Source organism: Alligator sinensis, unplaced genomic scaffold (genome assembly GCF_000455745.1).
Source record: "Alligator sinensis unplaced genomic scaffold, ASM45574v1 scaffold1075_1, whole genome shotgun sequence".
NCBI lineage: Eukaryota > Metazoa > Chordata > Crocodylia > Alligatoridae > Alligator > Alligator sinensis.
The window spans coordinates 78,385-104,189 of record NW_005842277.1 but is presented as its reverse complement, the minus strand read 5'-3'; positions in this window follow the sequence as shown (position 1 = coordinate 104,189).

The window sequence follows — 25,805 nt, the reverse complement described above, 5'->3', positions numbered from 1 at the left end:
CCCAAGGTGGAGAACCTTGCATTTATCGGCGTTGAACACCATCAGATTCTCGTCCGCCCACTTGCTGAGCCTGTCCAGGTCAGCCTGGATCACCCGTCTGTCTTCTGGTGTGGATGCTTTGCCCCCAAGTTTGGTGTCATCGGCGAACTTGGCCAGGCCGCTTCTGACTCCAGTGTCCACATCATTAATGAAGATGTTGAACAGTATGGGTCCAAGGACAGAGCCTTGGGGGACCCCACTGGTCACAGGACACCACGATGAGTGACTTCCATCAATTACTACTCTCTGGGTCTGACCACGGAGCCAATTTTCCAGCCAGTTAACTGTAACTTAGAAGAAAACTGAACATAAGAGGTCAGCATCTGCTGACAGGCTCCTGGGATCTTGTCTACCAGGGGCCTATGGTCTTATTAAGGACCCTGCCATCCCTCTTTGCCTAATAGGCGTTTGGAAGGGTCAGCCGCCCTATGTCGGGCCCCTCTTGGCCCTCTCAGGCAGGCCCCCCTTAGGTCTATGTCCCTTCCCCCTTCAAGCCTGCCTGACCTGTGACTAGACTGCTCGTGTCCCACCAGCTGGCATTGCTTGGGTCTCCCACACTGGGCTCCATGGTCTCCTGTGCCTCCCTCCTGGCTGGGCTGCCTGAGGGTGTCACTGCCTCCCCGCTACCCCTCCCCAGTGCAGTACCTAGGTGTTTTGGCGGGGTTGTGGCCCTTCTCCTGGGCACCCCAGGGGACTGCTTCCCTCCAGCAGAGCTCCCTGGAATCCCCTTGCTCCTGGGGCTTGGACTGCCTGCCTTGCCTGCTGGCATTCTCTGGCAGATACTCAGCCTCCTTCCCCTGTGTCCAGGGCTTGTGCTTCCTGGCTCCACACCTGGCATCTCCCTAATGGTGTTCCTATCCCCAGTCCCTGGCACTCACTCAGCTGTGTTCCTAGCTGCTCTTTGAGCAGCCTGCACTTGGCTGAGGCCACACCCCCGGCACCTGCCAATTCACAGGCTCAGGCAGCTCTAGAACTGCCGAGCCTGTGCTGGCATCTCTCTCCAGCTGACATTTTTGTTTGCCCTTGTGAGTGCTGGGAGGCATCGGGAAGGATTCTGGGTTGAGTTAGTGGGGTTTTTCCCTCCCCTCTCACAGGGGGCATGAGGCATTATAGCTTTAATCCACCCACACCCCACCTCTAGCTCATACTGCATCAGTCCGTCCCCAATCACATGCAGGGTCTACTCCGCTTTGGAATGCCTTTATCTGAATCCTCATTAGATGATGGTTAATTTGTCATATGATCAGGCACTTTTAAAGTGCTCTGTGGTGTTGGCACTGGATTTATGACCCAGATGCCTTGTTCTGGGAAGACCCAAACCCTCAGACCAATTATGACTTCTCCACTCAATAATAGGGGAATTTTATTGATACACAGTGATAGCAGTTAAGAATAATTCAAGCAAGGCAAACAAAACAACCCCCCTGATTCTATATCTACCTTTCCTAGGGGCTGTCATAGAGGAAAGCTATGTCTGGGCAATATGCAAGCTTCACTCTGTGGGTCTTCCTTGAATGTCAGATGTCAGCAACCCAGAAACTGAGGGCCAAGGCCCACCCATCATCTCCAGTGGGGTGGGTGAAATGGGCTGGTGGTGTGCTGTCTGTTCATGGTGGCCTTGGGTTCCCCTCTCAGGGACCTTTTGATGCTCTGAAATACCTTCTTTTGTATTCTTTCTCCCCTCTGATGACTCTTCATTCCTGGGTCCTATTGATTGATTTTTCTGTGGTTGTCATACTGTCCACATTCTGTTCTATCAGCATATTTCTTTGTTCCAGAAAACCCATCACATGCACACATCTTAATTTGGGCATTTACCGGTGTCTTAATTTGGTCTGTCCACCAAAACTGAATACCCCAAGGGATCTTCAGCTGGTCGCTGTGATCTGGCCATCACAGTAGAGTCCTTTATCTCTGTTTTGGGGTTTTTAGGGAACACTGTGGTACATATCTTGAATTTCCCTGCCTGTGTATGATCACTTGTCTATTGGCCTCAGACACAGTATCTGCTGGTTCCAGATATAGAAGGAAACTGTCACAAACAGGCTTTCTGAAACCAATTAACCCTTGCTGTCCCCCTGGATCATTGTTCTAATGCAATATCTATTTTACCTACAAGCATAATCCTAAAAACAAACCTCTAAATAACATTTTCTAGCCATTATGCAGCTGTACACTTCTGTCAGGGCATGGCTGCAAAGCACTTTAAAAGTGCCTGATTGCATAACAAATATCACTTCTGTCAGTGCCCCCAGGCCACTTTTAGTATGGTTTAGTCTGATTTGTAGTGCTATAATGCCATACATTGTTTGTCATTTCACTTTTATAGCACTGTTAATGAAACTGAAGCACTACAAATATGTCTATCTATGCCATTAGTCTGTTGTAATAGGTGGAGTAGGTGGAATAGGGTCTGCTCCTTTGTTTCTTCAGTCTTATTTTTTAATTGGTTTCAAGCATTTTCTTTGACAGTTTTTACCTCAAAGCTCTTGGAGTTTCAGGCCATCTTTCCCACTGCCATTTAAGAAATAACAATGATTGCACACTCCTGGAGGTAAAAAACTTGAAGGAATTAACACCTACAGTGCCCAGCTAAGTACGTAATTTGGTTCCCTTATGACTCTTTTATAGCTTGTGCTCACCAAAGCTAAAGCTGATTTAACTCTTTTTCTTTTAAGCCAACAACATAGCCACACACAAGTATGTTTAAAATTCATTAAATTAATATATTTCTATCCCACATTATTTACAATTATGCAATGAAAGTCTTATCCAGAATAAGAAGCAAGTGATTCTGTTAATAAAAACGAAGGATTTTTTTTCTTTTGGAAATGAAGCAAGGTGCTGTAATATTTTAAGTTACTGCTTAAAATCCACATCTCCCCTCCCCCTTTATAAAAACTGAACCAGGGCCTTAGACACAAATATAAAATTAGGTTTGGAAGGGACCTGGAGGTCATCTAGTCCAACTCCCTGCTCAAAGCAAAGCCATCCCCAATTAGATCATTCCAGCCAGGGCTTTGTCAAGCCAGGCCTTAAAAACCTCCAAGGATGGATATTCTACCACAGGGGTCAGCAACCCCTGGCATGCATGCCGAGCATGGCATGCAAGGCCATTTTGCTTGGCATGCCATGGCCAGCCCTGGCTCTGGGTAGCTGCTGCCAGCTGGGAGCCTAGGCAGCTTCCAGCAGGGCTTGCAGCATCCCAGCTGCCTGCTGGGAGCAGTCTGGGCTCCTGGCTGGCAGCAGCTACCCAGAGCCAGGGCTGGCCATGGCATGCCCCGGTGTTTCCCAGCCAGCCTGGGCTCTGGGCAGCTGCAGCAAGCAGCGGGCAGGCTGCAAACAGCTGTGCCAGGCTCCACAGCTCTGGCATCATTTCGTGTTGGCGGCAACTGCACGGGTACCTCAAGGCAGGCTGTGCTGCCCTCCTGTCTGCTCTGAGGTGCACACATAGTCACCGCCAACATGGAGCTGATGCTGGAGCTGTGGAGCCCGGTGCAGCTGTTTCCAGCCTGCTTGCTGCTTGCTGCAGCTGCCCACAGCCCAGGCGGGTTACAAACAGCTGCGCTGGGCTCCAGAACCCTACCATCACCTCCATGCTGGAAGCGGGGGAGAGACCAGGGCTGTGCTGTCTCAGGCCCCTCCCCCACTGCCCACCCTGATGCATGGGTGCATGTGCCAGTACGGAGCTGATGCCAGAGCATGGAGCCTAGCACAGCTGTTTGGAACCTCCTGGCTGCAGCCAGCCCCAGCTCTGCATAGCTGCACCCAGCTGGGAGCCCAGGCTGCTCCCAGCAGGCAGTTTAGAAGGGAGAGACCAGGGCTGTGCTGTCTCAGGCCCCTCCCCCACTGCCCACCCTGATGCATGGGTGCATGTGCCAGTACGGAGCTGATGCCAGAGCATGGAGCCTAGCACAGCTGTTTGGAACCTCCTGGCTGCAGCCAGCCCCAGCTCTGCATAGCTGCACCCAGCTGGGAGCCCAGGCTGCTCCCAGCAGGCAGTTTAGAAGCTGCAAGTATCCTGCCATGTACCCTTTGCCCTCATTTTGTGTTTCTGGCATGCTGGCACTCTAGCATCTTCCAAGGTAGGCATTGTGGTGATTTTCGGCACTCTGTCCAAAAAACGTTGCCTACCCCTGTTCTACCACTTCTCTAGGTAACCTGTTCCAGTGTTTTACCACCCTCATAGTGAGAGGTTTTTTTTCCAAATGTTCAACTTAAAACTCCCTTGCTATAACTTGAGACCACTGCTCCTTGTTCTGTCATCTGTCACTATTGAGAACAGTCTAGCTGAGGGGCAGGCAATTATTTTGGGCAGAGGGCCACTTATTGAGTTTTGGCAAGCCATTGAGGGTCACATGACAGGCAGCCCAGGGCAGATAAATATTAATTTTCTAAATATTTTAGGGGCTCCGTGGGCCAGACAGAATGGTCATTTTGCCCACCTCCGGTCTAGCTCCATCCTATCTGGAACCATCCTTCAGGTACTTGAAGACTGCTATTAAATCCCCTCTCAGTCTTCTCTTCTGCAGACTAAATAAACCCAGATCCTTTAGCCTCTCCTCAGAAGTCACGTGCCCCAGCCCCTGAATCATTTTTGTTGCTGTCCCCTGGACTCTCTCCAATTTGCCAATATCCTTTCTATAGTGGGGGGCCCAAAACTGAACATAGTACCCAGATGTAGCCTCAGAAGTTCAGAATAGAGGGGAGGGATCACTTCCTTGATCTGCTGGTAATGCTCCTACTAATGCAGCCCAGTAGGTTGTTAGCCTTCTTGGCAACAAGGGTACACTGTTGACTCATATTCAGCTTATTGTCCACTGCAACCCCCAAGTCCTTTTCTGCAGAGCTGTTGCTTAGCCAGTCAGTGCCCAACTGTAGCAGTGCATGGAATTCTTCCATCCTAAGTGGAGGACTTTGCACTTGTCCTCGTTGGACCTCATGAAATTTATTTTGGCCCAATCCTCCAATTTGAATCCCAGCTCTACCCTCCAGTGTATCTATTATGCCCTGCCCCCCAGCTTGGTGTCATCCATAAACTTGCTGAGAGTGCAATCCATCCCATTTTTCAGATAGTTAATGAAGATTTTAAACAAAACTGGCCCCAGGAATGACCCCTGGGACACTTGACTTGATGATGGCTGCCAGCTAGACATTAAGCCATTGATTACTACCCATTGAGCCCAACAATCCAGGCAGCTTTCTATCTACCTTATAGTCCATTTATCTAACCCATGCTTCCTCAGCTTGCTTGCAAGAATGTTGTGGAAGATGCTATCAAAAGCCTTGCTAAAATCAAGGTATATTAAGTCCATTGCTTTTCCCATATCCAAAGCCATTTATCTCATCAGAGGCAATCAGGTTGGTCAGGCTTGACTTCCCTTTGGTTAATCCATGCTGACAGTTGCTAATTACCTTCTTCTCCTCCAAGTGCTTAGAAATGGATTATTTTAGGACCTGCTCCATGATTTTTTTCTGGGGACTGAGGTGAGGCTGACTGGTCTGTAGTTCCCTGGATCTTCCTTCTTTCCTTTCTTAAACATGGTCATTATATTTGCCCTTTTTCAATTGCTCAGGACCCCCAGATGATACTCTAAGCAGAGTAAGAGTTCAGACTTAGAACCAAAACCTCAAAGTGATTCTATTTTATACATATTACATAAGAACTAAACTAACTTCTTATTTCTATATGCATTGGAACTTTGGGAAAGTTTTCATGTTGGAATGAATGTAATGATTCATGCCCAGGTCCAAAGGGAGAAAACATATTAAACATGTCCTAAATTCCCTTGACTAGGATGATATGGAATTATTTTGATTTTGAGGACAAAGGTAATGAATGGGGTCCTAAGGTTTTTACTGTAGGAAGTAGAAGGCTACATATTCTTAATTTTATTTACCCAATCTCTTCTCTAGAACAAAAATATTCTTAATACTTTGTCACAGAGCACTGAGGTGCCCTGTGCCTGAAGAGGGGAAAACTGCTAGGGAAGGAGCCCTAGCAGTGACTAAGGAGCACAGCTGTGGGTTGCTGGGGCAACCAGGGAAGGTCAGCTGACCAGAGGGGGCAGGGCCTGGCCCTTATAAAGCCTAGGAGCTGAGGCCAGAGGCAGGTCCCTGCTAGCAGCCAGAGAGGCAGGAGCTCCTGGAGTAGTGATGTGAGAAGCAGCGAGAACCGCAGGTACAGCTTGACATGAGTTGAGCAATGTTGTTGTAGCCAGGTGGCTTATGTTTGAGTTATAGCCAGGAGGCTCAAGTTTGTGTTGTTGTTTGCTATCCCCAGTGGTTTGGGTGAGGCTATAAGGGGATGGAGGAGGCCTCATAGGGGACCCACAGTAGCGTGGGGACTCCAGTGCCAGTAGGGGTGCAGCGTATGGGGTACAGAGACCCCAGAACCTGAGAGAGAGCACCACGGTGAGCCCCAGAAGGGGGGGCTGCACGACTGAGAAGCCCAAGTGGGGCAGGGCGAGCCCCAGAAGGGGGGCCACATTTAGGAAGTCTAGCATCACAGAGAAGGCCCAGAGAGAACCGGAAGGGGCCAAGATAGGGATAGACCTGAGTTAACATCGGCGAGGTGTGGACTGCGGTGTAGGGGAGGAAATGGAGCTGCAGATAGCGCCCCCTAGCAGCAGGGCAGTATAAGGGCAGCCTCCTGCTGATTAACACTGATCAATTAAGACCAAGGCATGGCAGGCGAGTAGGCGGGTGGTTGCCCCAGGGACAGGTGTGGGTCACATTGAGGGCGGCCCAGAATGACGACCTGTTACATGCTTGTACAATCCATTTTAGGTCATGTGAAGTGACCTTCTGAATGCTGTTACTTATGACCAGAACAGAATATGGTGCTCTAGCTTCCTCTCAAGTAATGAGAAGCTGATATGTACTTATTTTAGTCTGGTTTGTTCTAATGCTGGTTATCACAGATTGCAGTTTGTGCCTTCCATTTCTGGCTTTAATTTTGTTTGGTGTGATGATTCCTATTCTTGTTTTGCCTCTTAATTTTTACTTTCCCCTTGATTTTCCTCCTCCTTTTCACTTCCAAATGATAAGGAGGAGTGGGGGTAAGAGTGAGACAGCTAGATTCCTATTCCTGAGAAGTTTTGAGTAAGTAGCAAAACGTAGGAGTACTTATCTGAACAAAATCATTAAAACTGTATGTGGTCATTTGCCATTAACTAGAAAAAAAGAGCATTACGGGGAGGAGGAGTCTGGATGCCTTTAAGTTGCTGGAACTAACTTGCTTTGATACCTTTGACAAGTGCTAAAGGAGCAGCTCCTTAACAATTTTCAGCAGCAGGGAATATGTCCTTCCATCTCTCTGTTCCTCATTTGCAAAATCATTAATGATGACCAGTCATCAAAGTAAGGGAGCCAGGGTCTCTCAGAGAAGTATATGGGGGAGGACACAGGAAGCTTTCAGAAAGTGATAGATGGAGAATAAAAACAAAACCAAAAACCCCAACATATTTTTTAAATACTTGGGGTAATTAATAATAATTCATATAAAAATATCTATACATCAAGTGCATATCTGAGCTAGATAGTTTATGATCTACTACTTTCACTAATAACTACAAAACATCTTCCTATCATTTTTCCTATATTTTATATAATTGTTACATCTCCCTGTCTCTATGATTATTCACTATCTCTACTGCTATCAATTTGAAGTCCTAATTATAACAAGAGCTTGAGCACTTATTTTTCTTCCCTTTCCTTTTTTTTCTGCTCAGTTTTTGAAAGAAAATGATGTTTTAGCTCTTGACCGTTTTCTTCAGATTTTCACAGATGGTACAGGGACCAAAACCTTTTCTTTTCTCTTCATTCCTAAAGGTTCCACCTGACTCAAATCCCCATGGCCTCAAAACATCATTTTCCTTTCAAGTTGATTTAAGGGGAAAAAAAGAGTTAAAATATTAGTAGTCTGTTCACACTTCTCATAATATTGGGGTGCATCTAAGGAAAGTCATATACAAGTTACGCAACAGCTGAAAGGAGTAAACCACCATTGCACTCATAACACCAACTGACTGTTATCCTAAATGTAAAGACTAATTTGCTAAAATGAAAGTACAAAGTTACTCAGTCAGGACTGAGACTACAGGCCTCCAAACAATCCTGTGCTCAGATAAATGCATTTTTGCTAACCTCGTTCACCCAGTTCTTCTATTTTACTTGCCTTCTGTAATACTCCTGCAGCCAACTTGTGACATCCCAACTTCTGAGACAGGAAAAATTGTAACAACTGCTTCAGGGAAAAAGAAATGACATCATAGTCTTGATCCAGTGAAGTGCTAAACTACTCCTAATTTGTACTAAAGTTAATGGAAAATAGGGGTCACACTACCTTGTGAGATTCTTTGACAACTATGTTTTTTGGTGGCTTTTTTCTTTTTAATCTAACATCCTACTTCTTCTTGCATGGCTATCAATTATTTTTTTAAGTGTCTTCAATGCACTTACTGTGCACTGATTTATACTTCTGTACTGTAAAGATGAATAGGACTTAATAAAGCTGTACATTTTTAATTGTTAAAATAACATCTGGCATAATTCCATGGAAGCTAATATATTTTTACTAGGAAGAATTTAGACTTCCGTTCTCAAGTTACATGATACAATGCTATGGCTATACAAGAAAAACTTCTTGTGATTGCTGGTCTTTTTGCATTTATCTCATATACTAGGCAATTTTTTAAAGTGCAGTTACTTGCCCTTAGCTTTCCATTTAGGATTATTACCACACGTTATTGTGAAATAGGGTGTCCTATCTGATTAAATAAGAGGGCTTGCTTCTCACAGCTATGTGATTTTTACAGAAAGAAACCTGTTTAACTGACAATGTGCAATGTAAAAAGGTGCTCCAAAGGTAACTTTCAGTAGATTTTAGTGAAGGGACTGAAGTGTGATCTCTGTGTACAATCGGAGCCAAATTCAGTAAATTCTGATCCACATCAGAGCCACAAAAGCAACAGGTAGACATGTTATTGCATCTAGAACAGTACTGAGTTGAGGTATATTTTGACTTTTTCCAAAGCTTGAAATTGATTGGGATTAATTTATTTTTTATTTCTTTGCAATAGACATGCACAGCCTGCAGCCCTTCAAATTACAGTATCTGATGTATCACATTGTATTTGTATTTGTTTCTGAAATATAACTGGAAGGTGCATATGTATCTAGGCAGGTGTTGTTAACATACAGCCAATTGGTTGGATCTAGCTCATGAAGTCACTGGATCTGGCCTGAAGCCAGGATTCATTGCTTCTTCCAATGCCTCTGCTATCTGGGCAGCTAAAATCTGCACCTTGTGATCCTTTTTCTCATTTCCTGTTTCTCAGCTGCAGCATGGGCATAGCTTCTAAACAGTGGGGAGCTGAGCCAGGGGTGCGCAGCTTCAAGTTGTACCCACACTGAAGTTAGAAGTGGAGGGAGCTCAGGAAGAAGCAGCAACAGTGCACTTATCTTTCCCCAAGGGCTCACCTTACTATGGAGGAACTTCCTATACATAGCTAATCATTCTCTTTCAAGTCTCTTAAAAAAATTCTAGGATGCCTACAAAATGGGAAATAGTTAAGTGGCTCGTTCTCTGTGAATACTGTCTATTAGCCTGATCAGCATTATGACATGATTTCCTTGTAGTTCCCAACTACCTGTCTGAATCTGCACATAGTCTCTTGGTTTATATTTTAAATTGTAAGCATTTTTGGTAAAGAATCTCTTGTTTTTGTCATGTGTTTCTATATAGCCTCATACAGTGGGGATCTAAAGTAGGACCAGGGCTCCCAGGTGATATCATTAGATTAATATTCATAATAAAAACACATCCCTTGCCTCTTTAAATAGTTTCCTATTTTTATTTATTTAAATCTGAGAATGTTATCTTACAATATTGCTGGATTTTGCCTTCTATTAGAATGGAATGTTAGACTTTGAAAAAACTTCCTTTGAACCTACCTGCAAATTATGAAGGCAAGACCAAAAACATTTTGGTCTTAAGATACCAGCAAAATAAACTAATATAATAAGGAAACATCCACATACAATTGTAACAGCTGCAAAGCTTGTCTGGCTGCAAGCCAAATGGGTTCGCTGTACTTAAGAGCTCTGTAAGAAAAGGGCAGCAAAACTTTGCAGAGGGTGTGAGACAGGGGGCCATCTTGCAGCTGGTCAAATTGTTGGCACACTGACATGTCTAGGGCATTCCACCCACCTGCCTCATCTGCCCCACCTTTGATGTGACTAATTAGGAGTTGTTTACAAGGCTGCCCATTTAATGCCCAATGCAAATGGCGTAATACATAGCTCTGAATCTTCCCTTATACTGTATCACGTCTCACAAATGGCATCACATACTGGTAACAACTCCAGCTCCTGGCCAGGCCAAACTCTGCTCCTTGCTGGGCCTCTAACACTCTGCCCTTTGGACCTCAGTCACCCTGCCCACTCCTAGGCCTCACCCATTTTTCTCATCACTGGGCCTCACCCATACTGCCCTACTCCATGCAGCCATTCAGGTCCCCTTGGGCCCTACTGTACACAGCCTTTCAGGCTTCATCAGTTGCACACTCTGGCCAGCCCACACACAAACTTTTAGGCCACCCATAGGTTCTACTCTACATGGCCTCTGTTTTCTACCCCACACCGGGCCAGACTTGGCCTCTAGCCCTTCTCTGGGCCACCACTTCACCCCTCACTGGGGCCACTAGGCCTCAGGTGACCTGCCTGGACCCTAAACCTGTCCCTAGTGCAGGGTTACCCACACGTTGTGGGAGCTGGGGCTATAAGGCACCCCATATTCACCTTTCGATAGGGAGGCAACTGGTGTGGCACTTCCTGGGGATGACCCTGCCACAGCCAACCCCATCACACCGTCCTACCCTAGTTTTAAGTTAATCTCCAGGATCAATTTTCAAACCTTCCTCATCTCACATAAAGCTCGTATGCATGTAGCTCTTCTCTGGGTTTGTCCTGACCTCTTCTTTCAACTGGCCACAGGCACTCAGCCTCCTTATGAAGACACTGGACCTCACACTTGGTCCTGAGAAATCTCCTCCATCCCCATAGTTCCTACCCTTAACCTCCAGATGTTCCTCCAAGCAGGAGCTCTAGTTAGACAATATTTTCCCTGCAACAATTGCCACCCTAGTGCCTCAGGGCCTGCTCTTATACTGAGGTGGCTCAGCCCTGCTCCATTCAGGTGGTCTCCTGGCTGACATGTGACTGCCTGATTGGGTCTGCTGCCACCTGAAGGCTGCCTCACAGCCTGCTCAAGCCCTTAAAATGGCAGTCACCCAAAGGTGCACTGCCACAGGGTGCATAAGCTTTACCAGACAGGAGGGTATGCAGCTCATAGTGCATGCTTCTTACTGGAGCATTTAAATTGTGACCAGAGCCCTCATTGCAAACTGGGGGCTCTGAATGACTGCTAATGAGCCATAAAAGCTGAGGGAGGGAAAAGAAAAAGAGAAGTTGGGAGGAGCAGACTCCAGCCCTGGAGAGATGGGGCGTAGACTCAGCCCAAGCCAGGGGAAGCCAAGCTGAAATTTCCTAAGGAGCAGGGAACAGGACAGGGGGAGAGCCTGTGTCATCCTGTGCAAAGCTGATTCCCCATCAGGTTTGGAGCTGTGCAACCAGGGATGCAGGTGCCAGGGAAAGATTGGGGACAGTTTGGTAAACACAGCTGGTAGACTTGCTGGGGCTAGAAGAAGCAGCAGAGCCCTTAAATGGTTAATGACTGGGCTATGAGTCATGTCTGACTGAAACCCTGGGGTGAAATCTTAGCTGGGAGGACTCGAGCCACAAAGTCAGAGATCTGCCCTGTCTGAGGATAGATGTGCTGGGAGGTGGGGGAAAGAGACAGCCCCAAGAGTAGGTTTGCTGAGAGAAAACAAACCAGTGTGGGGTGTGTGAGGGGACACCTAATCACTAGTGTTCCAAGTAAGTGTATTTTCAGAAGGAAATTGATTAAGAGAACAATCTGCAAATAGAGGAAATAACAGGGAGCCTATTGACTGCAGCAGCTATTTAGAGTCTGTTTTGTTGTGTTATCAGGAATGATTAAAGGAGACCATTTTCCTTGGAGCAGCAGAAGCTTTGCCTCCACCATCTAGTGGTGGATAATAGTTTTAGCAGTGTTGCTGTTTATTGTTATGGGAAGTGGATTGTGACCAGAAGAAAATGAATTGGGTTATGGTGGGGGTGAAACTGTTTTAAAAGGTTATAATGAGGTGAATTTAGTTATTCAGGTTGTTTAACACAAGTGGGACCACCCAGTGTGCTCCAATTATCCACCTACTGTTGTAGTTGTAAATTTATTTTAAATTGTTAGTTTTGTTATTAACTATTATTATGTTATTTGTTTATTTTTCTGTCTATAAATTGGTTGTATATAATAAAGAATAACATGTTCAGAGCTAATTCCTGGGCATTGAGGGTGAGGGGCACATCTCTCCACGGGACACCTCAGCCTGTCGATTTGTGTCATCTAAATACTGTGAGCACCAAGGCCCACCCAGCTAACTAGTAACCCCTATTATATGGGGCCAATAGATGAATGACACAACAAAGGCAAAAAGCAGGATAGGAGTGATGTGAGGGTCAAAACGTGAAAATGAGTGCTCCCAAGGGGGACACTGAGCAGGATCCTCCAGGCCATGCCCACAGGTCCTCAAAGACATCTAAGGAGCTGGTGGCCAATGCCCAGTGGTGTTCCACCCAGAAGCGTGTGTGGATCAGTGAGAAGAATGCGGCCTCACAGTCCCCAGGCACCTTCCCAGCCAAAGCCTCCTTCCTGGTCATGTACAGGGCCCACTTGACCAGGGCCAGGAGAAGGTTGACCAAGAGGTCCTGGGACTTGGTGGGGCTGTGGATGGGGTGGCCAAAAATAAAAAGGTGGGGGGGTAAAGTTCATCTAGAACCTCAGGAGGAGGTTATGGAGGTGGAGGTGGGGGGAGGGCTGCAGCCTGGCAAACTCAAGCATCATGTGCACCAGGGTCTTCCTCAGGGTGGCAGTAAAGCTCACCACATGCATGCCCATGGTGACAGATCCATGGAGGAGAGGGCAGCTGAGGTCCCCAGGGCTCATGAGAGGATGGTGGAGTACAGGCTCAGCCACTGAGGCACCTCTGCTATGCCCTCCCTGAGCGGGTCCTGCCAGTTGGTGCAGTAGTCTGCCTGAGGGGCTCCCAGGGCTACTGGCACCCTGAGGACCCAAAATCTGGTGCATCACCCAGCATTAGCATGCCAGCATGAGTTATACAATTTTATGGTATAATATAAAAAAAGGTGGAAAAATATAATGTTTCTATTTAGATGCTTAAGCTGACCCTATCACTATGATTATATAAGCTTCTATTAGTTGATTTATCCTCACAATATGCTTGTGGGATAGGAAAATATTTTAAAGATGGGGAACTAAAGCATAGACTGCCTTATCCAAAGCCCATTGAAATCCATGGAGAAAAGCATCTAATTTTTTTAATGGTCTTCAGATAATTCATAGAGAGACTAGGTCATAAAAGTATGTGGCACATACTAATTGCAGGTCCTCTGAGTCACAGTTTGATGTCTGATATATAGGAGTATCCTTCTTTTGGGGCTACACCTAGATGAAGTATAGATTAGAAACACAGATTGATTAGATGCTTTTACCCTATATTTCTGTTTACTGCAGAAGTTGTCTTGCAGTTATCTGAAAATAGGCCATATTTTTTTTTGCATTCTGCGGCATTGCTCTTTGACAGGTTCTACCGGATTATTTTTTTTTGTGTGTGTTTATATTACACATAGTATAACATAGACATACACAAATTATCAGACTGAGACTGACAAAGGGAAAATACTGCCCAACTATAAAAACTGTCATTGGATAAATGGGATTTTTCTACATTAGGAGAAGGCAATGGCTTATATAAAACTTGAGGAGTTTTCAAAACTGAAACGCACCAGGAAATGGTAAAATATTTAAATTGAACTCTTTTTCTGGGGAAGACTTATATGGTACTTACAAGCTAAACATGTCACTGTGACTGATATATTTTACCTTCACCCCAATCCTGAGGTAAGGAAATACCCTGCTTTAACACATGGGAAACTGAAAACCAGAATATATTACAAGATTTATCCCAGGTCACAAAGGAAAGCCATGGTTAAAGTGAAAATAAAATTCAAATCTTATCCTCCTGTGCTGTGCCTTCTTCACTGGGCCATCCTCCTTAACATTGAATGGGGCACCAGCTGTGGATGTGAGAGATGCATAGTATGAACAAGATATAAATAGGCTTCATATAGCAGAAAATTCTTTGGTTTGATTTGTTTGCCTCCCTTTCCAAAAGAGACATGGGGAGATAAAAATGAGATAGATATATATATATATAAATTGAAAAAAAGAACAAATTTGCCAGTGCTCCAAACATTGACCCATAACTTAACCCTACCTGCTAAAAGCCTGTCCAAATAGGAAGGTCTTACAACATTTCTGGAAGGTGTCTAGACTTGGGCTGTGGGAGGCCTCAAGGAGGAGGGAATTCCAAAAGCTGAGGACAGCCTCCCTGAGAAGAACCTCCAGTGTATTTTCACCAAATGATCTTGGTATAGATGGAACTTGCAGGAGATTACTCTTGGGTGATCTTAGAGACTAAGATGGAACATAGGAGAGGAGGCAATCCCTCAGGTATGTAAGTCTAAGGCCATCTTGAGCTCTACAAGTCAAAATCAGTACTTTGACTTGTGCCCAGAAAGCTACTGGAAGCCAATGCAAACATTACAACAACATTCTTGTAGTGACCCATCCCCATCAGAAGGAGGGTTCTGCATCACCTGCTTCTTCTGGACTGTCCTTAATGTCCCCTACAGGAAGCATTGCAATAGTTTAGCTTTCCAGTTAGGAAAGCATAGACCATGGTGGTCATATCTGAATTTGAAAGAAGAGATTGCAGCCTTCTTATTAGATGGAGATGGTGAAAAGTGCTCCTAGCCACTATTGCAACCTAAAATCCAAGTACAACAAAGGATATAAGAGTATCCCAAGGCTGTGAACCTGAATGACAAAGGAAGGCTGAACACCATCAATGATAACTGTCCATATATTTCCCAAGTCATGAGGTCTGCTAACCACTATTACCTCTATCTTGTCTGGAATCAGTTTCAATTTGTTCACCCGCATCCAATTCCCAGTTATAGCTAAACACTAGGTAAGGACTGAAGCTGCAGGCCCTGAGTTGGATGAAAAGGAGAGAGACAGGTGGGTGTCACAATCATAATGATGGCAACTCACTCAGTCACTTCATGACCTTGTCCAGGGACCTCAGATGCATGTTGGTCAAGAGAAGTAACAGAATGGAATCCTAGGAGACCCCACAGGAAAAGTTCTGAGGTGATAACGAGCACTCACCCAACCTCTGGCACTCCCTGCTAAGAAAGAGAAGAACCAATTAAGAATGTTCCTGTGAATACCCATCAGGTTACTTAAATACATTATCAACACCACATGGCCAATTGTATCAAAGGCTGCTAATAAATCTAATAGGATCAACAGGGTCCAATTTCCCCTACTGATCTCTAGGTGCAGATCATGAAGCAAAGCCTCCAGTAATATCTCCATACTACACCAAGAATGAAAGGCAGACTGCCAAGGGTTCAAGAATCTGATAGCATCCAGTTGCACTTGGAGCTATCAAGTGACTAACCATTCAGTGACCTTTGCCAAAAGGGCATGCTGCAGACAGGGCAGTAGCTAGCTAGGGAGTCAGCATCAAGAAATGTTATTTTTTTTAGTAATATCCAGACATCTTCTGACTTAACTTCTGGCTCCCTGTCCTGCCAAAGGGAGGTAACAATAGAGCCTGCAGAGGGTTAATTTCCACCAGATTTTTTTACAAACCAGAATGGGCAGGAGTCCAGTTCAAAGCTTGCCACCCACATCCCTCTACCCAAGCACATCCTCCACATCAGTGAACACCAACAGTTAAAATTAGTTCATACAAACAAGACTGAGCTTCCCTAGTCCTGAATTCAGACTGTGGAGCTAAACTGCTGATCCCCAAACCATGTAGTGTAATTTTGTCTGCAAAGAAGGGGGGAAAGTTGTTATACTAGACTGTGGATGACTCAGTTTCTGGGAAGAAACAACTTGAATTTACTGAGTCATTCACCATCTGGTACATTTCTACTGGACAGCACCTTGCAAATGCAAAAGCAGTGGAAGAGAAGAGCCTGACAGATCACTACCATAATTGACTGGCTCTAATTGCATATGCTCCCTCATAACCATCATATAACAGGGGGATCTGTGCCTCCACGGTGATGGGAGTGGATGCCTGGGTGCCTGTATGCCAGTGGGCATGTCTACATGAGATGCTTTGCTGCAAAGTAGCATAATTTACTGCACAGTAAGCACGTGCATCTAGATGTGAACATGCTTACTGCACAGTAAACCTTGTTAATCATAAGTAAGTTTGCTAGCTGCAAATGCAAGTACCAAATTTACTCATGAGTAAAACAGCACAGTAGCACTTATGTAGACACCTGCCCCCAGGAGCTGCCTGCTGCTGAGGCAGGCTCTGCCACTTGAACCTGGGCAGGGACTGTCTCCCTGTCCTGGCAGTGAGGAGCTCCATGCCCCCTGCTCGTAGATCACAACTGGGGAGTGGGCACTGGGAGATCCTTATCTCCCAGCCCCCTCTTGAGCATTGTGATTGGGGAGCAGGGGGATGGAAGATCCTTATCTCTCAGCACCAGTTCCATGACCATGAGGCCAGCACTGGGAGATCCTTATCTTTCAGATCCAGCCCCATGATTGTGCAGCTGGCACTGAGAGACAAGGATCTCCCAGTGCCGGCCCCACAAGTGCAGAGCTGGTGCTGGGAGCACCCTGCTGGTGGGGGCTGGGGAACCTGTTCCCCAAAAGGCTCTGTAATCATGGACCTGAGCAGTAAACAGGCTGGTAAGCTTGTTTCCCTCAGATTCATGAGCATGGAGCTTGGCAGGGAGCAGGATCCCCAGCCTGTTTCCCACCCAGTTCCATGCTCACAGAGCTGATCAGTGAACAAGCTCCCCAACCTGTTCCATACCCATCTCTATGCTTACAGAGCTGGGTGGAGAACAAGGTCCCCAGCCTCTTCCTCACCCAGTTCTGTGCTCACATAGCTGAGCAGGGAACAGGCTTTCCAGCCCCCACCCTACAATCATAGGGTGGTCGTTGGGAATTGTCCTGGTCAGGGGCATGTCCCAGCCCTGCATCCCAATCAGGAAATTGAGGCACGGGCCTTGGAAAGAGCTTCAGGGGTGGAGGAGGTCCCAGCCCTCTCTATGGAGCAGCTAGCAGTGAGCCCCCAGCTGGGCAGGGAATCCTCACCCAGCTGGGGGCTTACTGCTAGCTGCCTGACTGGCAGATGGGGCAGGGGGCTGGGACCTGCTCCTTTCCTGAAGATATTTCCAAGTCTCCTGTCCTCATCAGGGATCTGGTCTGGGCGCTCCCTGCTCTAGGGCAAGCAGACATTATCCTCACCCTGGCAACAGGCAGTCCCCAGGGGCAGGGAACAATGTGCCAACCCTGACCAGTAGACAGCTGTCTCTTGTCCCAGTGCACCCTGCCAACCCTGGCATTGAGTTCTCTCTGGTGGTGGCAGAGGCCCACTGAAGGGCTGCAGGAAGTGGGAACAATTTTACTGACAAGTAGTTTACTTACAGGTAAGCTGATCATGGATCAAATGCATGGGTGCATCTACACATGCATTTAATCCAGGACCAGTTTACTTATAATAAGTATACACTTCTAGGCAGGCATTTACACATGCAAGGACATGGGGAAAAAACCGCCCATGCCCAGCATCTTACTGTGGATAGTTCATAGAAAAAACATGTTATTGCCCTCACAACAAACAGAACCCCTTCCCCCCTTGCTCAACAGCAGAGACCCTCCACCATCCATACCACCCACCAACAGTAAAACACCTTCCCTGTGCTAACTATATACAAAGTGACCTGTGTGTGCCCTCCCTGGGTGGCTGGCTTTGGGGTGGGGGCACCTATGTGGTGGAGTCTGGGGACAGGTGGCCAGCACCCCAGCCTTTGGCTGTTCCCCTATGGGTGTGCAAGCCACAGTGAACCCTGTGGGTGGGGAGCTTGCTCAGGGACAATGGCAGGTACTGGTCATCTGGTGCAGGTGGTGGCCAGGGCCAGCAAGACTGGTGCACAGTCCTGGCCCTGATAAAGGAGATGTTGCATCTCTATGACACTATAATGGTTCTTATACCAGGCAAGGAGACTAAGACACGGTTGTTACTAAAGTAATTTTATTGAACCCTAACAGATACAAATCTAATTAAAATTGAAGCAGTATTAGCACTTAAACATTTGCCTCTGGGTCCCAACAGTAACTCTGGTTCCATGCCCACATGGAGCCAGGTGAGTGGTGGACCTAGGTCTGGGTGGAAGCGGGGTGCTGGATGGTGGGGTACCTTGGGCGGCATCCAGGGCATGGGCTTCTAGCTGGTAGAGGTGGTGCTAGACCTCTGCACAGGCCCACATGGAGATCTGTGGCTGGGCAGTAGCTGGCTGCCAGGGGGTAGGTGGGGCTAAGATCAGGGCCAAGGCAGTGGGAAGCACAAAGGTGACTGCCAGGGCCAGGGTGGTGTACATCACCTGGCAGTCCTCCTCTGTGGTCTCCACTGCCCTGGCCATGAGTGCACCCTGCTCTTGGAAGTCTCCATATGTTCCTGCTCTATGGCCAGGAGCTGTGCCCTGAATTGCTGGTCTTCCCAGTCCTGCACATCTTTGTGGGTGACATCCACCTGCCACATGTCCTCTAGGAAGATGTCCTCCACCTGCCATGTGTCCTCTTGGGTGATGCCCTCCACCCACCACATCTGTGCATCTCCAAGCTGGTCCTCTGTAGCCATCACCAATCAGTCTGGGAGGAGGGTACAGTTCTGGGTACTCCTCCTGCAGAGCTGGCATCTTCACAGGGCCCTGGCCCTGGTGGTGGTAGTGATTCTGAGGCTGCATTCTGGCTGCCAAATCTGGCCTCTCCCCTGTGTACAGCTGCAGGGCCTGAAGAGCCATATGAAAGAAGGTGTTTCTGAGTTTGCAAAATTTCTGATATAAGATGCTCTGTAGCAGGGACCCATGCACTGCCCAGCCTCAGATTGGGGCTTGCACACGTATGAGTATCCATGGATCATGGTCAGGCAGGCAGACAGGCTTGGTCCCAGGCAACCACTGGCCAAGCCCCCCATCCCCTCTTACTCTACAGGGGCCAGCAGGCCACTGGATTCTGGCCACAGGCAGCCTGCCTCCCCCATCCCCTTTTCTGGGCAGAACAGGCCAGGTTTTCAGGAGCACCTGCTGCCATGGCTCCAGACCCTGCTCCTCACCTCTTGTGTAGATGGACCCATGGTAGCTATGGTCAAGGTTATTGTACTATTCCATCAGCAAAGTAGCAGTCTAGGTCATTGCAAATATCCCAACAAGCATTCTAGAATCTTACTATCTCCATGAATCTATGGGTGGGGACTAACCTAATTGGTCCATCACTCTGTCAGGAACATTGGAGGTCAAGAATGTATGCTTTTAAAAGGTAATGATCTGCCCACAACAGAGGCTTAGTGATATCCTTCAGTGATTGGAGCTCTTTCTGTTTCCAGGCACATGCAAAACATTAAATCCAAAATGTGTCCCACCTTGTGTGTCGACCTATTCTTACATTTGGGAAACTATTTATAATCTTTATATAAAAATGTTTTGGTTTTTTTTATAATTTCTGGCTTATCTTTATCTCCGATATTAACATTCACTTGGGGCTGATGCTAGGTGCACAGACTCTTAGGTTAGGATGGAGACAGGAAAGAAAAAAAAAAAAGAAATTAATCACTTTGACTTAAAATGGAATTTATAATGAAAAACACTGATCGAATCTTTATATAGAAGTGTTTTCAGGTGTCATAGTGATAAAATGTAGAGTCTGGATAGTCACAAATATTTTGCCATAATCCTAATATTTGCATATAATTTAAATTTAATTTCTATTAACAAAAAGCAAAAGGATTGTGAAAGTGGTATTAGTAAATGATGGATCAATTTAATCCAAGATATGTGAAGCTAGGCAACTGAAATAGCATTAAGTCGCTACTTTCCTGCCCTTCTCTGTCTGTGATCATATCTCATTGGAATCACTACAACTGGAATTTTTAGATGAATTGTTCATGTGCTCTTATGCTTCCTTCAGCATTCTTGATTCATTTTGAAAAGAAGAGGATCTATTCTAAATGGGGGAAATGATCTTTTGATACCTAATCTGAGCTGCTAAATGGAAGAAATGATTTCAGTAACATTTTATACAAAGGGAGTGCACGTAATAATTAAATCATATTGAATATGAGGGGTTTTGCTTTCAGAAAAATAATTCAATGGCTGCTTTTCAAAAGCTCCTATTTTATTTCCATTATGAAATATTTGGGATATCAATGTTCATAATTTCTAAGGGTGTTGGAATGGCCATATTCCTGAAAATGTAGACTTCAGGATTTATTTAATTGTTGATGTACCTTTCCAGGGTCAGATCCAAAGGGGTGCAGTGGTGCAGCTGCATACCCTTTTGGACCATGCTGTGGGAGCAGCAGCTGAAGACTTTAAGTACCTGAAGCAGGTAAGATTTCCACCCTTCTCTCCCAGCATACTCAGCAGCACCTCCCCTCCCCTCCCTAGTTTTTCTTCCAGTTTTTCTTCTACTCTACCTTCTGCTCTCAACTGACTCAGGGTTGAGGGAAATCCAGTATCAGTCTTGTCCCTTCCATCCAGGCTGCATGTGGGCTGGGCTTAGCCTCCTCCCTGCCCAATCCCTCTGGGTATTCCTCACCAGTTCAGGAATAGGATCAGGGAGGAAAACCTGCCCAATGCCACCGCTGTTGCCACTGTCTCCAGCTGCACCCAATTCCCTGTGCAGCTTGGCTCTGGAGCTGTCCTAAGTCAGCCAGAGACAGTGTCAGTGACAGGAGGAGGAGGGGAATGGGAAGAGACTAGAGGTGCCACTGAGCATGGAGAAGTCAGGGGGTGCCAAGAGCAGGGGGGGAGTCTCACCTTCTGTGGGAACTTAAAACAAGTCCCCAACTGCTACTCCCATGCCATTCCATGACATATACTTATGTGTCACATGAGACACTGGGTGGACAGGTCTGAGGGTGAGTCTGAGGGACTCCTGAGTGACAGGACTCAAAGATTGAGGTGCTTAACAGGGTCAGGAGGAGCAAGAAAATTCCAGGGACAAGCCAGCTAAGGAAGCCTGGAGGTCAATCTGACAACAGTGGTTAGGAAAAAGATGTATCAGGAGACTGAAGGAATCAGGATAAGAGCAAATTTAGAAAGCAGGTCAGGTCAAGGAGCCAGGAGATCAAGCAGACAGCAAGGTCTAAGAATAATCTGAGTCAGAAAGTCAGGGGATCAGACAGAAAGTAGAGTCAGAGAGCTATCTGGGTTGAGAAGCCAAGAGATCAAACCTACATCATAGTCAGAGAAGAAACCAGAGTAGTGAAGCAGTCTGGGATCAAGCTGATCCCTGTTACCCAGACACTGTAGCTAGGGACAGATGTTATTTATAAACCACTTTGCATGGTTGAAAACTGGTATCCCAGGAACCTTTGCAGGTGGGAAAGCTAGCCTCTGCCAGTGATCCTCTGCTCTGGCCAGCTGGGCTGGCTTTACCCTGGGCTGTCACAGAGCAGGGAGGTGGTGACCTGGAGGGGGGAGGGGGAAGGAGAGAACGGAAAGGAGTCTTCTGCCTGACATGGGCTCCCCCCTCGAACAGCTTGGGTCTGCCAAGCTGGGGCAGGAGGGATTATACTGCAAGAGTCTCCACCCTCCCCCAGGCCAGGCCAACTGCACAATCCTGCCCCCTGTGAGGCTCTGTCTCTGACATTTGGGGGGAAGGCATAAATCGAGTCCCCTTGCCACACTGAACCAACACGAGGTTTGCACTGGGGGGGGGGGTACCTCCCCGCCTTTCTATGGAGTGCTTCCAGACTTACCACATGGCGCACACCTCTGGGTTGCCTGGTGTACTTTACCAGCTGTCACTGGTGCCAGGATCCAAAGGGATGTGTAGGCCAAGGGGGCTTGCACCAGGCAGTGGCGGGGATGCAAATGTTCCATACAAGGAAGGATTGGGCTCTACTGTCTGGTTGAAGCCTCCCAGGCCACCCAGAGCATCCCTCCAGAGCCTGGCACTAGCAACAGCTGGCAGGATTCAGCGAGCAGCCCTAGGGGCTTGTGAGGTGAGGCCTGCTATATATTTCTATGGAGCTGGCCAGGCAGGGACAAGGGAACCCTTCCCGTACCCCAGCACCCTCAGCTCAGGAGGCAAGACTGAGGGGGGGGGGGGCTTTATTTCCCCTTCACCCCCCTGTATGTCAGTGCCCTGCTGGCTGGTCTCAAAGTGGTGGAATCAACCTCCTCTCCTGCAAATGGGCAGACCAGGACTCGGGGCTGGCATCAAGTGGGGGAATCCTTTCCCCTTCCTCCCTGGGCTCCAGTTTCTCATGCTGACCCAGCCCAGCCACAGGGGGAGGGGAATTACCTTTGACCTTCCCCCCACAGATGGGCAGACTAGGGCTCAGGGGGATTCAAGGTCTTCTAGGGGAAACCTCCCATAGGTCTGGGGTTCCCCCATGAAGGCAGATTCCCAGTTCAGGGCCAGCAAGGACAGGGAAATGTTTTGCCCCTGCTGGGGGTCATGAGGGGGTTGGGGTTGTGTGCAGCAAGCCAGTTAGGGGTGTGTCAGGGATGGCTGGGAGGCATACCATAGCTCCCCTGCCTTTTGGCCTGGGTCAGTGCTGATCTCTGCCTGTCTTTCCCAACTCAAAAGTAAATGTCTGTTCTGTTTGCTATCAGTTCAATCTAAGCATCTTAGAGAAACCTAAGAAGATTGAATGAATTTTGCCTCAGGCTTTTTGACTGTATACTTAGGCTCCCTGTTCCAATGCAGGGTTTTATATGGGGGAAGTGCATGACCCCAACCAACCATTCTGGTGACAGGGAATGGGCAGAACACTAAGCCCTGATGAAGGTTTCAGGGTGGCCTTTCCCAGTTTTGGTGGTCAACTGTAGAGTGTCAGGCCAGGCTGAGTGGTTGTACTAGTCAGGTTGGGCATCTTTTCATGTGCTGTAGTAGAGGGAGGCACTTGAATTAGAGAAGCTCTGAGAGGCACTCTAATTAAAGCACATGCAGTATCTCATGTATTCAGCGTCCTGCACTTCAAAATGGTGGCGGGGGCACTTTAACTAAAGCTCATTTGAGGAGCTTTAGTTAAAACACCCCTGTCACCATTTTGAAGCATGGGGATGCTGAATGCATATGATGCAGAGGCTGCTGGCACATGCTAATTAGTAGGGTTGTGCAAAACTTCGGGTGCGGATTCAATTCGGAAGAGATTCGGCCCAATTCAGCGGCTGAATTTGTGAATCAGAACTGAATTGGGAGACCAATAAAAAGGTCCAAATCAATTCAAAACTCTCCAAATCAATTCAGAAAAGATTCAGAGAGCTTCAGACAGATTCAGAGATTTGGGCAGTTGTCACTCGCCACCTCAGGGAGCTAGACCTGGACTCCGTACCCATAAGTAGGAGGCAGGGGGTGCTGGAGGAGGGGGGAAGGGACCATGGGGATACCCCCACTGGACACAGTTCCCTGCCTGCTCCCCCAGTCTGCCTGAGCACCCCCCAACACCCACCTACTATCCCAGCCCAGTCAATGGCTTCCCCTCCCAGCCCCAGCATCCCAGCTCTTAAAAACCAAAACCAAAAAAAGCCCTGCACTCACCGGTTGCTGCAGCAGCCATCAGGGCTTCTGGGGGCTCATGGAAGACCCCCCCCCCATGCAGAGTGGTACAGTGGGAGGCAGCGGGGATCACCATCCCTTCTGTGTGGGGCTTTACAAAATTAGGTGCTAGGATGCTAGAGCCTGGTGGGGCAGCCATTGATGGGACTGGGAGAGTGGATGTGAGATGGGACCTCTTTGATTCAGAGATTTGGCCAAATCACATTCACCAAATTGAATCGCTGTCCCCTGAATTGGCCAAATCTGAATCCGAAGTGGACATTCACTAGCCACTTTGCACCAGCCTACTAATTAGCACATGCCAGCAGAGTCATTTAATAAAGTCTTCTCTGATGCATGCTAACTAGCATGTCTTGGAGCAGATATCCAGCACCTGTGTAGGTGCCCACAGAGGCCTCAGTTCCAAGGCTGTGGCCTGATATTATTCCTGGACTATGAAGTGTTCTCAGGATAAAGAGTAATGTTTTTAAATATCCAGGTTCATTACGAGAGAAGACCCAAACTATTATAATCTGGTTCCAAGTCTCTGCCAGCTCCAGTGACTGAGGTTGGAAGCAGGAGTACAGGCATCCCTGCAGCACTGGTCACTGTTGCTGCACATCTCTTTACAAAATCCTGGATCCTTGCATGTAGCTTTCTGATTTCTCCTGGGGTCATTTTTATATATGCACCTTCCTCATGATTTTGCAAGGGATACTGGCAAAAGCAGTACTACATATTTTACTACAAATGCTGTGTGTGTGTGTGTATATGAGTTTATGTGTAAGGATTTTTATGGTTCTTCATATATATGCACACATCAAATTTGCCTAAACACTACTGCGATACCCCAGAGTCAGTTTCTAGTTCTCTACCAAATGTACATTTTATCCCTGTCTGTCTATACTGTAAGCTTGCAGGAACTACTTGCTAATATGTGGCACCATTGTCATCTGAGATCCTCTAGTACTGAAATGATACAAATAATAATGATAGACAGATTTTTATCTTATTGTGCTGTTAACATATAAGCCACATGCCTATATTAAGTCATTTATGTAATCACTGTGAATGTACATACATTTGACCAATATCCTTGAGTTCCATATCATGTTCCATATTCCTTGGCTACAAGGGAAAATTTATTTAATACTCTCAAGATAAAAAATAAAAAATGGGGGGGTGGTATTTGTGTTTTTAAAGATTGAGGTAATTTATGAAAGAATATCAAAACTATTACAACCTGGTTCTGAGTCACTGACCCCTAAGAAACAAATGGTTTTGAATATTAATGTATTAATTTTCTGAAAAAAACAAAGCACAGGGTTAGATATGAGTTGCATTTTTTACTGTACAAGATTTGCTTGTGCTACAACATGATGAGAGTAAATAGGGTGACCTGCTCCTTAAGCACATATTTATAATGTGTAGGTTTTAAAAAAAATACTTTTTTTTTTCTCCTCCTGCGTGGGCCGGGCGCAAGCCGGGCCCTTTTTCTTGCTGCACGCGGGCTGTGGCCAGCAGCCCGGGCACGCGGGGTCAGAGAGAGAGGCGCAACAAGCTAGAATTAGGCACAGACTCGTAGCGGTAGTTTTAAAGATTGCTTACTTACACCAGAGATGGTCATGGTGTAGGCTGGAAAACTTGCTTGAGTTGCGGTTACAGACAAAGACAACATGGACGGTCACGTGGAGTTTGCTAGGCTCCACGGAAACAGAGCTCCGGATGCTCTGGGTGAGCGCGCCACCAAAATCGGACTCATAGATACGTCTTATAATTTTTATCGCTCAAAGACGGGAAGAGGTGGGCGATGGATCAAGTCGCCAAGCTCCTCTGAATCTCATACAGGGGTCTTTACTTCCCTGCCGTGTACCCAGAGTCCCCACGAGATGGATGCGGAGTCCTCTTCGGCTTGGGCGGAAACTGCTCAAGCCTCTTATACGGCTAACAGGCCAAT